The sequence below is a fragment of the Triturus cristatus genome, chromosome 8 (genome assembly GCF_964204655.1).
Source record: "Triturus cristatus chromosome 8, aTriCri1.1, whole genome shotgun sequence".
Taxonomy (NCBI): Eukaryota; Metazoa; Chordata; class Amphibia; order Caudata; family Salamandridae; genus Triturus; species Triturus cristatus.
Window position 1 is genome coordinate 388,578,102 of NC_140591.1, and position 17,176 is coordinate 388,595,277.

The following is a 17,176-nucleotide window of genomic DNA, read 5'->3' on the forward strand; positions in this document are numbered from 1 at the left end:
GCGTGTAGTTGGTCGAAAACGGAGATATGAGAATATCTGTAGTGAAGTTAGAGAGAAGAAAACAAATCAAGATAATGTTGAGATTCCAAGCAAAAAGCACAAGGAGAGTATTGAAGAGATTGCTGGATATCAATTAGAAAATAGTTCAGGTATCAACTGCTATGCAAATGTAGTGGTAAATGTTGTATATTCTTTAGAATATCTGCAACAGCAAATTATGGAGCATCTAGAAAAACAGTTTTGTTCTTTGTTGCATTCTATTTTTGAAAAATTTAAAACTGATAAAAGTAAAATCCAAAGTGTTTCTGATATTCGAAATCTTCTGGATATATGTAGTGGTTGTACGCAATTTACACAGAATGTGCAACAAGATGCTCAGGAATTTCTAATGTATATGCTTGCTGTATTGGAAGATGAAGGAATAGAAATTGATAATCTATTTGGACTTCGTTATAAATGGGAACATCAATGTGAAAATTGTATATTTCCTTCTACCACTAACATACACACTGAGAGATTTAAATATATTTGACAATACCGGACTGTAAAGCAGTATCTTTCAACAAATTAGTTAAAGCAGCAAATCAAAACATGGAGTGTAGCCAATGCAAATCAGAAATGTTATCAACATTATTTATAGAAAGATTTGGACAATATTTAATTCTAATGATACAACGTTGTACAGCTGATTGGATTGGAAACTTTAATTAAAAATGTTGTAGCAAGTCAACTATCAATATCAGGAAGAACTTTTGTAGCAGTAGCAATTATTTTCCACGATGGACCTTCAACAACATCTGGACATTACACAGTCTATTTAAAATGCAATAAACGATGGACATATTGTAATGATGCTCATTTGGTTTTTAAATATTATTTGCCTAAGGAATTACCAAATTCATACTTAATATTTTTAAAGCCAAAGTACTAAGTACATAATTCGGCCTATTGGGAATATGTTAATATGTATTAATAACAATACTTTGGACAATTTCAGTATGAAGGATTTCAGGAATATCATTTGGCCTACAGGAAAGATATTAATATAAATTAAGCAGTTATTCTGAGATATTCTGACAGCAAATATTTTTAAGAACATCATTTAGAGTATATGGAAATTATAGAGAGTTGTTAATTGAATTATTGTTTATCTTCTTTGATATTATACTGACATTTTCTTTAAAAAAAGCATTTTATATATGCAAGACTTGTATTATATGCTATGTTATTTAGGATGTTATTTTTATACAATGTGCAGAGATAGTTGACCAGGTTGAAAATATTTTTGACACAGATTTTTTTTTTTTAAACAATCTTATTGGTTTTTTTTTGCCCGCTGTTATGTGATGAGTAACATTGAAATCACTATTAATAGGGAATTTCAATATATTCTGAGAACAGCAAAAAAGGCAAACTAAGTTATTTATATAATGGTAAAATTATGTTGTGTTGTAAAAATTATAATATTATATATTATAACTTCCTTTTCTTCTCTTTTACATATCCTAATTCTAAAGTTCAAAAGTTTTTTAATTTTACAATCTAACAAACAACTGCAAAAATGTTTTACAATATTTTGATGCCTACTACTGTAAAGGTAAGGTTAAGTAATCCAAACACTATCCATCCACTACTACATTCATCCAGGCACTATTCATACACACCTTTAAACACCTACTCACTGCTTATTCATGTTTAAAATACCTCAGGTATTAACCATTCAGTCCACCAATCACTATGTTACTGATAATGCAGTTTTTAACTCATTTTCTACTACCATGTACTAATTCAATACCTCTGTCAATACCCAAGCAGTTATGCATTTCCTCAGGTGATCTCCTTGCAATACTGTAATCATTCATCAGAACTATGTCCTTATCTAATCACTGCACCAAACACAAGCACTTATAAACTCTCCCTGCTGTCCACTACCAGCACCACTAACTATCCAGTCACTGTCCATGCATTTGCACAATAACTTAGGTATTAATACATGGAGTGCTCCAGTCAAATGTGTGCAATCTATGCAGGCCGCAAACCCCCAGCAGACTACTGATTCACACTTTCAGTGCCCCAATCAGACTGTCACTCTCTCTCCACTCCTGCAATCATCCTGACAGAAGGATGTCCTTATCTAATCTCTGTGCTAACACACAAGCACTTATAAAGTCTCCCTGCTGTCAACTACCACCACTCTAACAATCCACTCAGTATTCATGCACTTCTAGAATGACTCACTTATTAAGACACGCAGTGCTACAGTCAAATGTGCACAATCTATGCAGGCCCATAACCCCATGCAGACTACTGATTCACTCTTGCAATAACCCAGGTAGTATTCATGCAGTGCCCCAATCAGACTGTCACTCTCTGTCCACTCCTGCTATCATCCCGAAAGAACCATGTCCTTATCTATTCTCTGTGTCAAAACACAAGCACTTATAAACTCTACCTGCTGTCAACTATTCAGGCATTAAGACATGCTACACTCTCCTTGTAGTACTCTAATCATCCAGTCACTACCCATGTACTCATGCAATGCCTCACACCCTAATACATACACTGCTACAATAACATGTGCACTATCCATTCAGTCCTCTTACTATCTACACGCTACTCATTCACACCTTTATTTATACAGGTACTATCCATGCAGTCCAGCATGCACACTGTCACTCCCCATGCACACCTCCAGTCACCCAGGTAGTATCCTATACTTATCCAATCACTCCGCCAAAACCCTAGCACTTGCAAATTCACTGTACACTCTCCTTGCAGTACTCTATTCATCCAGTCACTACCCATGTACTCATGCAATGCCTCATGCCTTAACACATGCACTGCTACAATAACATGTGCACTATCCATGCAGTCCTCTAACCATCTACACACTACTCAGTCACATCTTCATTTACCCAGATACTACCCATGCAGTCAAGCAAACACACTGTCACTCCACATGCACACCTCCAGTCACCCAGCCAGTACCCTATACTTATCCAATCACTCCGCCAAAACCCAAGCACTTGCAAATTTACTGTACACTCTCCTTGCAGTACTCTATTCATCCAGTCACTAACCATACACTCATGCAATGCCTCACGCCCTAACACAAGCACTACTACAACAACATATGCACTATCCATGCAGTCCTCTAACCATCTGCACGCTACTCATTCACACATTCATTTACCCAGGTACTACCCATGCAGTCCAGCAAACACACTGTCACCCCCATGCACATGTCCAGTCACCCAGCCAGTACCCTATACTTATACAATCACTCCACCAAAACCCAAGCACTTGTAAATTCACCAAATACTCTCCTTGCAGTACTCTATTCATCCAGTCACTACCCATGCACTCATGCAATGCCTCACGCCCTAACACATGCACTGCTACAATAACATGTGCACTATCCATGTAGTAGTCTAACCATCTACACACTACTCATTCACACCTTCATTTACCCAGGTACTACCCATGCAGTCCAGCAAACACACTGTCACTCCCCATGCACACCTCTAGTCACCCAGCCAGTACCCTATACTTAGCCATTCACTCTGCCAAAACCCATGCACTTGCAAATTAAACATACACTCTCCTTGTAGTACTCTATTCATCCAGTCATTACCGATGTACTCATGCAATGCCTCACGCCCTAACACATGCACTGCTCCAATAACATGTGCACTATCCATGCAGTCCTCTAACCATCTACACGCTACTCATTCACACCTTTATTTATACAGGTACTACCCATGCAGTCCAGCAAACACACTGTCACTCCCAATGCACATCTCCAGTCACCCAGCCAGTACCCTATATTTATCCAATCACTCCGCTAAAACCCAAGCACTTTCAAATTCACCGTACACTCTCCTTGCAGTACTCTAATCATCCACTCACTACCCATGTACTCATGCAATGCCTCACACCCTAATACATACACTGCTGCAATAACATGTGCACTATCCATGCAGTCCTCTAACCATCTACACGCTTCTCATCCACACCTTCATTTACCCAGATACTACTCATGCATTCCAGCAGACACACTGTCACTGCCCATGCACACATCCACTCACTCACATGCACTGCTACAATAACATGTGCACTATCCATGCAGTCCATACTGTCATGCAATCACTCCGGTAATTTTTCTTTTTTTAACCAGTAGATGTGGCTCCGTAAGAACCGGGTTTTTTTTAAACATTTTTTTTTTGTATTTTTCTAACCTTTTTTAGTTTTTTGTGTGTTTTTTATTTTAAAAACAAAGATCAGGTAATGATCTGTTAAACAAAACCAAAAGCGCATTATAAAAAAAAATTAACATTTGTGCGTTTTAAGGGCAGCTGATAAAATATCTATGCACTGCTCACCGAAACAGAGTTCAGTGGCTCACACAGTGCAAATAATAGAGGCATTTTGAAATTCTGGCATAATGTGTGACCGTGATGTTGATGGCATTTGTCCAGAGGTTGATGGAGAACTGGGGTCTTCAACAGCAGCAGCATTCAATTGTTGCTTGCTTTCCTCTCTAGCAAGGTGCACAGGGTAGATGGTCTCCAAATGCTTTTTCATACTGCTTGTTCCACAAGAGTACTTTTTGTCAGACCCTCTGGACAGTACTCTTTTGCAAATGATGCACGTGACTTTGGTAGCATTCACCTTTTTCTCTCCCTCAGGAACACTAAAAAAAGGCCCACACAATGCTCTCCTTTCTCTTCCTCTTCTCCTGCAGTCTCTCTTCTTCCTCCTGCACTGCAACTTCATCCACTTCGGCAAAATTTTAAGCCATACTTGGTTTCAAAATAAAGAAACACACAAAAAAGTAATACTATGAAGACAATAAACAAACAGGTCTTCTAAGGGAAATATCATTAGAATGGATCCTCCCTCTCTCATAATTAAATTGATTTAAACCAATCAGATTCCTTTTTTCTCTTGCTGACATGAAGTCGCATAGAGTGCGCGCACCCATCACGCACCCGTCATGCACCCATCGCGGACCCGCGAAACATATATATCGTTATATACTATAAATAGAAATTTCTATAAACCTTTAATAAGTATATTAGAAAAACTGTTCAGTATAATATCATATTCTAACTTTTTATTGTCATTTTTTCAACTTTAAAATTACGCAGAATTTGCGACTTCGGCGACACGTGCGTGGAGAGTGTGCGCGCACAGTGGGTGCCTAAACCACGATTTTCGAATTTTTGCTTTCATCAAAATTATCTTACAAATAAGACAATTAGACAAACGCTCAAACGAAAAGTTTTATTTACAATTAACAAATTCCGGCAAAGTCGCGACCCCAGCGGGAATTTTCAAAATGGCTACAGTAATGCACAGAGCCATCGTGGAGGATGCGCGAAGGGTGAGCGACTATTGTGTGATATAAAATAATGAATATAGTTTTTCAAATTAAATATTATTCAAAACGATTTAAATATATATATATTCACTGAAAAAAATATAGGTTTCAGGCTCGTTATATTTAGGAAGTAGCATTTAAAAAACCGTTTAAATTCACTGAAAAAAACCATAGGTTTCTGGCCTGTTATAGTTAGGAATTAGCATTTAAAAAACCTTTAAAATTCACTGAAAAAACCATGGGTTTCAGGCCCGTTATAGTTAGAAATTAGCATTTAAAAAACCTTATAAATTCACTGAAAAAACCATGGGTTTCAGGGGCATTATAGTTAGTTGGACATTTCACTCGTACAAAACCTGTGAAATTCCCCCGTTATAGTTAGTTCAGCTAACTATAACTCACGCCCCCGCAATGCACAGTTGATGACGTCACATATTACATCACTCATGACATGGTCAGTGACATCACTGATGACATCTCAAATGACATCACTGATGACATCACTGATGACATCATCCAGTGACTGTGTGTTTCTCTAAAGTTTAAATATGTTTAATATATATAGGGAAAGGCGTATTGAAGAATGAGTGGGTGTATATGTGTCTGAATGGATCAGTAGTAGGTGTGTGACTGACTCAATAAGTGAGTGATTAAACGTATCTTACTGAATGCATGGGTTAGTGATTAAACTGTGTGAATGTCTGTATCCGTCTGTCTGTTGGTGTGTAAGTGGGTTTGTGAATAGCTACATGACTGTCTATATGGGTTATTGATTGGTTGTCTGAGTATCTGTATGGGTGCCTGAGTATTTGTGTGGGTGGGGTGTGTGTGACTCTGTGCATAGATGTGTGAGTGGGTGATTCACTGGGTGCATAGTTTCTAGAATGCATCTGTGATGGACTGTATGGGTGGGTGAGTGTGTGTATGGGTGTGTTAGTGAGTGAATGTATATCTCAGTGGTACATGTGTGAGTAACTACATATGTGAAAGGCAATATATATATGTGTGTTGGAGTATATAAATGGCTATCAGTGAGAGTGTGTGATTGTGAGAGTGGCTGTATGGATGAGTGTGTGCTTGTATCAGTGATTGTATAAGAGTGTAAGAATGTGCTAGTATTTGTATGAGTGATTGAGCTGGTGTGTGTATAACTGTATAGGTGAGTAAATGGCAGTGTGATTCATTATTTGCATGATTGACTAGGTGTGTGAGTACCTCTATGGATGAGTGGTGGTGTGTGAGTGTCTATATAGGTGTATGAGTGCATATGATAGTCCTGTACTGATTGACCATAAGTATGAGTGACTGCACGGGTGAATGAGTGGATGTGTGTGTTAACCTAAGAATCAGTGAGTGTGTATGTAGTTATTGCTATTGGAGTGTCTATGGTTTTGAGAATGGCAGTCTGAAATTTAGAGTGGGTGTATCAAAGGATATGTTAGGGTGTGAGAAGATGCATCAAATTATCACATGGATGATGTCATCAGTGATGTCATCAGTGATGTCATTTTAGATGTCATCAGTGATGTCATCAGTGATGTTGCTGACCATGTGATGAGTGATGTAATATGTGACATCATCAGCTGTGCATTGCGGGGGCGTGAGTTATAGTTAGCTGAACCAACTATAACGGGGGAATTTCACGGGTTTTGTACGAGTGAAATGTCCAACTAACTATAATGCCCCTGAAACCTATGTTTTTTTCAGTGAATTTTTAAGGTTTTTTAAATGCTAATTTCTAACTATAATGGGCCTGAAACCTATGGTTTTTTCAGTGCATATATATATATAAATATGTGTGTGTGTTTATATATTTTTGTTTATTTATATATATATGTGTGTGTTTATATGTGTGTGTGTGGATAGATATATCCCTCCGCAGCCCAAAGACAGCCCGAAGATTGTGGCACTCGTCATCTGTTGGTGGTGCAGCTGATGAAGCAGGACATGCCATTACAATCTCTCCCAGGTTGTTACTCCTCATATCAAAGCTAAGGAACACTCACGAGTGGAGATTTACGTTAAGTCTAGGGGGACTGAAATGCATAGCGTTTGTTTGCTAACTTTCTATTTGCTGTGATAAAATGTAACAGAATCTTATATATATATATATATTCACAGAAAAAACCATAGGTTTCAGGGGTGTTATAGTTAGCTGCCCATTTCACTCATACAAAACCATAGAAATTCCTCCGTAATAGTTAGTTCTGCTAACTATAACTCACGCACCCGCAATGCACTGCTGATGATGTCACATATTGCATCATTCATGACATGGTCAGTGACATCACTGATGACATCACTGATGACATCTCAAATGACATCACTGATGACATCACTGATGACATCATCCACTGAATGTGGTTTAGTTTGAAATTTAAATATGCATTATATATATACCAATCTGTATTGAAGATTGAGTGAATATATAACTGTCTGGATGGAGGATTTAGTAGCTGTCTGACTGTCTTTTTAAGTGAGTAATTAAAAGTGCCTCACTTAATACATGGATTAGTAACTAAACTATGTGAATGTGTGCAGCACTGTCTCTGTTGTTGTATAACATGCTGCATCAGTTAGTCACTAACTACATGAGTGTGTATATTAGTTATTGATTAGTTAGGTGAGTATTTGTATGGGACACTGAGTTTGTGTGTGGTTGGATGGGGTGTGTGTAACTCTATGCATAGATGTGTGAATGGTTGATTGACTAGGTGGATGGGTTTAAGAATGCATGTGGAAACAGCTGTTTGGGTGACTGAGTGTATTTATTTGTGTGTTGGTGAGCGAATATATGTTTTAGTTGCACATCTTCAACAAAGTAAAAAAATAAAAGGCTTTGTATGTGAGAGTTGGGGTATATAAATACGTATGTGTAAGAGTCAGTGATTGTGAGAGTAACTATATGAATGAGTGTATAATTGTAATGGTGCTTTTTTAACATATTAACGATGAGTTACTATGTGTTTGAATAAATGAGGTGTTGTTGGATAATTGTGTAAGTGAGTAAATTTAAGTACGATACATTTTTTCCATGAGTGAGTAGGATGACTGCATAACCAACTAAGATGACTGCTGATGTGTCAATCTCTATATATGTGTATAAGTGCATTTGATAGAGTTCTATTCATTAATGACTGCATGTATAGATGATTCTGTTGTTGAATGGGTAGTTGTGTGTGTAGACTTAGGAATCAGTGAGTGGGTATGTAGTAACTGGTATTGGTGTGTCAATGGTTTCAAATATGGTACTCTGTATTTTACAGTGAGTGATGAAAGGTTATACTAGTGTATGATGAGGTGTATCAGATTGTCAAGTGGATGATGTCATCAGTGATGTTATTAGAGATGTCATCAGTGATGTCATCAGTGATGTCACTGACCATGTCATGAATGATGCAATATGTGACATCATCAGCAGTGCATTGTGGGCGCGTGAGTTATAGTTAGCAGAACTAACTATAACGGAGGAATTCTATGGTTTTGTATGAGTGAAATGGGCAGCTAACTATAACACCCCTGAAACCTATGTTTTTTTCTGTGAATTTCTAAGGTTTTTTAAATGCTAATTTCTAACTATAACGTGTCTGAAACCTATGTTTTTTTTCAGTGAATTTCAAAGGTTTTTTAAATGCTAACTTTTAAGTGTGATAGTAGTTATATCTATTTTTTGTAATGATTTTCTACAGTTTTTTAACTGTTTATTTATAAATATTTTATTCATTAAATAACATTATATATTTTTCTGAAAATTGCAAAAAACAAACAAAAAAAAAATTAAAACGGAAATATTGATTAATTTTCTTGTTTTCATTTTTTATTTTAATATATTTATAATATTTTCTTTAAAAAAAAATTCCAAGTTTTTTCGGAGTCGCGCACTCAAAGTGTACACATCACGGTGGGTGCGCGCATTCTAGCCGCCATTTTAGAAAAATCATGAAGGATCGGCGTATGGTGTGCGACAGCTGCGTGTTTTTCAGTTACATCATCTACATTTAATATCACGTGATATGCGCGATTGGTATGTGACCAGTCTGCGACTCCTGCTCCCGTGCATTTGCGACACATGCACATTACGGTATGAGATGTTTGCGAGGTTGCGGGTCCCGCGTGACATCATATACGTGCTGGGGCACGCTGGGTGCGCGACTCCCGCAAAAAAAATGTATGTTCCAAAATGATATGTATGTGTCTTTAATATACATATTAAGACAAGAGATTATGTAAGATATTCATCAAAATAATATATTTGTACTTATAATAAACTTATATTATTTTTAAATATATTTTCGCGAAGTCGGGTGCGTGCATCGTGAGTGCAGAAAACCAGGTCAGCAGAGCTGCTCTAGAGCCAGAGAACGAGGTCAGCAGAGCTGCTCTAGAGCCTAAGAACTAGGTCAGCAGAGCTGCTCTAGAGCCAGAGAACCAGGTCAGCAGAGCTGCTGTAGAGCCAGAGAAACCAGGTCAGCAGAGCTCCTTTAGAGGGAGAGAACCAGGTCAGCAGAGCTGCTTTAGAGCCAGAGAACCAGGTTAGCAGAGCTGCTTTAGAGCCAGAGAACCAGGTCAGCAGAGCTACTCTAGAGCCAGAGAACCAAATCAGCAGAGCTGCTTTAGAGCCATAGAACCAGGTCAGCAGAGTTGCTTTAGAGCCAGAGAACCAGGTCAGTAGAGCTGCTCTAGAACCTAAGAACCAGGTCAACAGAGCTGCTCTAGAGCCAGAGAACCAGGTCTGCAGAGCTGCTGCAGAGCCAGAGAAACCAGGTTAGTAGAGCTGCTTAGAGGGGGAGAACCAGCTCAGCAGAGCTGCTCTAGAGCCAGAGAACCATGTCAGCAGAACTGCTTCAGAGCCATAGAACTGGGTCAGCGGAGCTGCTTTAGAGCCAGAGAACCAGGTCAACAGAGCTGTTGAAGAGCCAGAGAACTAGGTCAGCAGAGCTGCTCTGTAGCATAAGAACTAGATCAGCAGAGCTCCTCTAGAACCAGGGAACCAGGTCAGCAGACCTGCTGTAGAGCCAGAGAAACCAGGTCAGCAGAGCTGCTTTAGAGAGAGAGAACCAGGTCAGCAGAGTTGCTTTAGAGCCAGAGAACCAGGTCAGCAGAGCTGCTCTAGCTGACACTGACTGACTGACACTGACTGACTGACACTGACTGATTGACACTGACTGACACAGATTGACTGACACTGACACTGACTGACACTGATTGACTGACACTGACTGACTGACACTGACTGACTGACTGACACTGACTGACACTGATTGACACTGACTGACACTGATTGACTGACACTAACTGACTGACACTGATTGACACTGACTGACACTGATTGACTGACACTGACTGACTGACTGACACTGACTGACTGACACTGACTGACACTGACTGACTACTCTCTACTACTCTACTACTGACTCTCTACTACTCTCTACTACTCTCTCTACTACTCTCTACTACTCACTCTCTACTACTCTCTACTACTCACTCTCTACTACTCTACTACTCTCTACTACTCACTCTCTACTACTCACTCTCAACTACTCACTCTCTACTACTCTACTACTCACTCGCTACTACTCTCTACTACTCACTCTCTACTACTCACTCTCTACTACTCACGCTCTACTACTCTCTACTACTCACTGTCTACTACTACTCTCTCTACTACTCGCTCTCTACTATCTACTATTCACTCTCTACTACTCACTCTCTACTACTCACTCTACTACTTTCTACTACTCTCTACCACTCACTCTCTACTACTCTACTACTCACTCTCTACTACTCTCTACTACTCACTCGCTACTACTCACTCTCTACTACACTCTCTACTACTCTCTCTCTCTACTACTCTCTAATACTACTCTCTACTATTCACTCTCTACTACTCACTCTCTACTACTCTCTACTACTCACTCTACTACTCTCTGCTGCTCTCTACCACTCACTCTCTACTACTCTACTACTCTCTCTCTACTACTCACTCTCTACTACTATCTCTCTACTACTCTCTACTACTCACTCTCTACTACTCACTCTCTATTACTCTCTCTCTACTATTCACTCTCTACTATTCACTCTCTACTACTCACTCTCTACTACTCGCTCTCTTCTACTCACTCTCCACTACTCACTCTCTACTACTCGCTCTCTACCACTCTCTATTACTCACTCTCTACTACTCTCTACTACTCTCTCTGCTACTCACTCTCTACTACTCACTCTCTACTACTCTACTACTCTCTACTACTTGCTCTACTGCTCACTCTCTACTATTCTCCACTACTCACTCTACTACTCTCTCTTACTCTCTACCACTCACTCTCTACTACTCTACTACTCACTCTCTATTACTCTCTCTCTACTACTCACTCTCTACTACTCACTCTCTACTACTCTCTCTCTACTACTCTCTACTACTCTCTACTACTCACTCTCTACTACTCTCTACTACTCATTCTCTACTACTCTCTCTCTACTACTCTCTACTCCTCACTCTACTACTCATTCTCTACTACTCTCACTCTGCTACTCAGTCTCCACTACTCACTCTCTACTATTCTCTACTACTCACTCTCTAATACTCACTCTCTACTACTCTCTACTACTCACTCTCTACTACTCTCTACTACTCACTCTACTACTCACTCTTCACTACTCTCTACTACTCTACTTCTCACTCTCTACTACTCACTCTCTAATAGTCACTCTCCTACTCACTCTCTGCTACACTCTCTACTACTCTCTACTACTCTCTACTACTCACTCTCTACTACTCTACTACTCTCTACTACTCACTCTCTACTACTCACTCTCAACTACTCCCTCTCTACTACTCTACTACTCACTCGCTACTACTCTCTACTACTCACTCTCTAATACTCACTCTCTACTACTCACGCTCTACTACTCTCTACTACTCACTGTCTACTACTACTCTCTCTACTACTCACTCTCTACTATCTACTATTCACTCTCTACTACTCACTCTCTACTACTCACTCTACTACTTTCTACTACTCTCTACCACTCACTCTCTACTACTCTACTACTCACTCTCTACTACTCTCTACTACTCACTCGCTACTACTCACTCTCTACTACACTCTCTACTACTCTCTCTCTCTACTACTCTCTAATACTACTCTCTACTATTCACTCTCTACTACTCACTCTCTACTACTCTCTACTACTCACTCTACTACTCTCTGCTGCTCTCTACCACTCACTCTCTACTACTCTACTACTCTCTCTCTACTACTCACTCTCTACTACTATCTCTCTACTACTCTCTACTACTAACTCTCTACTACTCACTCTATATTACTCTCTCTCTACTATTCACTCTCTACTATTCACTCTCTACTACTCACTCTCTACTACTCGCTCTCTTCTACTCACTCTACACTACTCACTCTCTACTTCTTGCTCTCTACCACTCTCTACTACTCACTCTCTACTACTCACTCTCAACTACTCTCTACTACTCTCTCTGCTACTCATTCTCTACTACTCACTCTCTACTACTCTACTACTCTCTACTACTCGCTCTACTACTCACTCTCTACTATTCTGTACTACTCACTCTACTACTCTCTCTTACTCTCTACCACTCACTCTCTACTACTCTACTACTCACTCTCTACTACTCTCTCTCTCTACTACTCACTCTCTAGTACTCACTCTACTACTCTCTACTACTCACTCTCTACTACTCTTTACTGCCCACTCTGTACTACTCACTCTCTACTACTCACTCTCTATCTCTACTGCTCACTCTCCACTACTCATTCTCTACTACTCGCTCTCAACTACTCTCTACTACTGACTCTACTACTCACTCTCTACTACTCTACTACTCTATCTACTTCTCACTCTCTACTACTCTCTCTCTACTACTCACTCTCTACTACACACTCTCTACTACTTGCTCTCTACTACTCACTCTACTACTCACTCTCTACTGCTCCCTACTACTCACTCTACTACTCACTCTCTACTACTCTCTACTACTCACTCTCTACTACTCCACTACTCTCTACTAATCACCCTCTACTACTCACTCTGTACTACTCTCTACTACTCACTCTCTACTACTCTCTACTACTCACTCTCTATTACTCTCTCTCTACTACTCACTCTCTACTACTCACTCTCTACTACTCTCTCTCTACTACTCTCCACTACTCTCTACTACTCACTCTCTACTACTCACTCTCTACTACTCTCTACTACTCATTCTCTACTACTCTCTCTCTACTACTCTCTACTACTCACTCTACTACTCATTCTCTACTACTCTCACTCTGCTACTCAGTCTCCACTACTCACTCTCTACTATTCTCTACTACTCACTCTCAAATACTCACTCTCTACTACTCTCTACTACTCACTCTCTACTACTCTCTACTACTCACTCTACTACTCACTCTTCACTACTCTCTACTACTCTACTTCTCACTCTCTACTACTCACTCTCTAATACTCACTCTCCTACTCACTCTCAGCTACTCTCTCTACTACTCTCTACTACTCTCTCTCTACTCTCTATTACTCATCCTCTACTCTCTACCTCTCTACCTCTCTCTACCTCTCTCTCTACTACTCGCTACCGCTCTACCTCTACCTCTCTACCTCTACGTCTCTACCTCTACACCTCTACCTCTCTCTACCTCTCTCTACATGCACACATATGCACATATATGCATATGCGTTTATATATATGTATGTGTATATATGTATACATACATATATAAACATATATATAATCTGCATATCTATATAAATACAAATATAAATGCATGCATACATATACATATATGCATATTATGTACATGAAATTTTGAAAAACACTAATAAAAGCAAAGCTAAAAAGCCACCTAATTACAAACAGAATTGCTTTAACTTAAACGAGGGCGAGACCTATTGCATTTTCGATGCTTGTTTACTTTGGTTCCATCAAGAAGGCATTCAGATGTGACACATTTGCCATAAATTCTGAATGGTAGCACTCTAGTTCCTCATTAGATCACTGTAGTAAAGCTACTGCTCACCAGGGAAGTCTGCTGCTGGTATTCAAAGTGCATGTTTCAGTCTGCATGTCATAACTTTTTAATGAAATAGAAGAGGATTTGAGAAGTCAAAATGTGCCCTCATTTTTCTTTCTGCAGCACTAATCATAATTTCTATGGCAAAATGAACCCCCTCATTTTGTTCCTTTGCAAATTAAATGTTTTAAGTGTTACCACTTTATTCCAATCAAGATGGCTTCAGGTGTGCCATACTTTTGTCATAAGTAAGACTGTTAGCGCTCTAGTTGTTCTTTAAAACACTCTGGGATTTCTGTCATTGGGCTATACTTGGGCTACATCTCGTGATATTTGTGCTACATTTGGGCTCTTTTGTCTCTGGTGGCCATCTTGGGAGACTTGTTATGAAGTTTCCAAATTTCCTCATTTACTACAGTCTCCTCAGTAGGCATACTGTCAGTTTTTTACTTTGATTCAATGAAGAAGGCATTCAGATGTGTCACACATTTGCCATAAATTCAGAATGTTAGCACTCTAGTTGCTCATTAGATCACTGTAGTAAAGCTACTGCTCACCAGAGAAGTCTGCTGCTGGTATTGAAAGTGCATGTTTCAGTCTGCATGTCAGAATTCTGTAATGAAATAGAAGAGGATTTGAGAAGTCTCTCAAAATGTGCCCTAATTCTTCTTTCTGCAGCACTAATCATACATTCTATGGCAAAATGGACCCCCTCATTTTGTTCCTTTTTAAATTAAATTTTTTAAGAGTTACCACTTTATTCCAATCAATGAGGAAATATGAATTTTGTGATCAGTTATGTCCCCTATCGTAGACCCCAACGGCTCCATGTACATACTATAAGTACATGTATGTTCCCTCCTGCTCCAGTTCTGAAGACGCAAATATATGTGCGTCCACCGTCAACATGTCCTCTTTCAGATCCACCATGAATGGGTCAGATATTCCATTCCTAAGTATGAAAGGCCACCGACTTTATGTGGTTCACTTTCCACATTTTTACAGATTCAGGCGAGTAGGCCCGAATTCTGTCATCAAGCCTTTTCTGCCTTCTGCCTCTAAAAGCTCCAGTCTGAGCCTGCATCTGTGTCCATGAACTTTGTCCTACTCCCTGCGCGGCTAACGGTGCCTGATCCAGCCAGTCGCCTGCCAAAAAACTGTATTTCACCTTCAAGATTATCTCCTCCGCTCCTCATCCGATGCATTCCTGTCTAGTAGTCTAGGTAAACATTCCTCCAGCTACCGTGCAAAGGGCCAGGCCTCGCTGTCCTCATGCAAGTAATTCATAGCCCTGTTACCATGGAATATTCCTACCCCCTCGCATCTAGTGTAGACACTTAGACGCTTGTACACGCACTAACAGTCAGTATAGTCAGTATAGAATAAGATTCTATCCTAAGAGACCTCTCTTTTTGGATAACACAGTTCTTTAAACATAGGATATTAGATATGATTTGGGATTAGGTTGACATAACCCCAGACTTCTGTCTCCACATGTAGAGCTAAATGTCAAGTCCCCTTCACCCTCTAGTTGCACGTCAATCACACGTCATGCGGCTGCGCGCGCATCTCTGCCAAATATTTCTGCTGACATTGCAGGATTCTCTTATGGATCCACCCACTTGTGACATCATGTATGATGACGTTTATTAAATTACGCCCATGTATACGCCTCTATTAGCTACGTATGCACAGTTTATCTGTATTATCAGCTGTTACGCCTCTTGCATCTGTTTTCACTGTAATGTATTTTCTATAAAACTGCCTATCTGTCAATAATATATGCCCTTCCTTCCTGAACTTTCGTGGTGATGGAATAGAATGCCTACAATTCGAATTGTATTCCTTTGTATAGGAATAAAGCCTTTTAAAACCTCTAATACCACGGATTCTGCCTCTTATATTTACTGAGTTATTCTTAATAGACTTTACCGCATAAAAAATAGTACCGGTAACGAAATATTTACCACATAAATTGGCGCCCGAACAGGGACACTTTCTCATCTCACGCGCCGGCGGTGCGTTGCAGGCCCGGTCTCCTGCCACAGCTGAACGGACAAAAACGCGTATCTGCAGGATTTCCTGTATCTCCCTCCGGCCAAGCGGGGACGACTGAGGCTGCGATCAACACCCAGACGAGGCGGTGAGAAGTGCGAAGTATCCCGACCAGAGCCTAGCTGAGAGAGCAAGATCCGAGGTATACAGAGACCCGCCAGGTTCCGAAGTTCCGAGTCCAGTCGAGTCGAGTCCAGTCCGGTCCAGTTTCAGTTCCGTTCCGAGGCCTTCCGTTCCGAGCTACCCGGTGAGTACCATTACCGGGGAGGCATTTAACATGCACATAGTCTGTGCCGGTCAAGACGGGTTTGGGTACACAAATCCGGTCTGCACTGTTTTAGCAGTGTATCTGTACTGTTCAGCAGTATATAAAGTATGTCTTGCATATAAATAAGTATTATCTAGTGTCAGTATAATGTCAGTAACTAGTTTTCTATTAGTTATCATTGTTCGTAAAACTGTTAAGTGTTAAAAGTTTTAAAATAAGTTCTATATACTGTGGTGTGAATGACTGTTCATTATTGTGCTTTCTTGTATAAAGTGTGTTCTAGTAATAAGGTCTAAAAATGCCGCTCTTCTCGAAACTAAGACAGATCAAAACTAGAAAAGGTGTACTCGAAGAAGCTGTTCCCATCCCACCTAGGGACACTCCAGGGTACTTTATGTATCATAAGCATGTCCTAGATGCCGT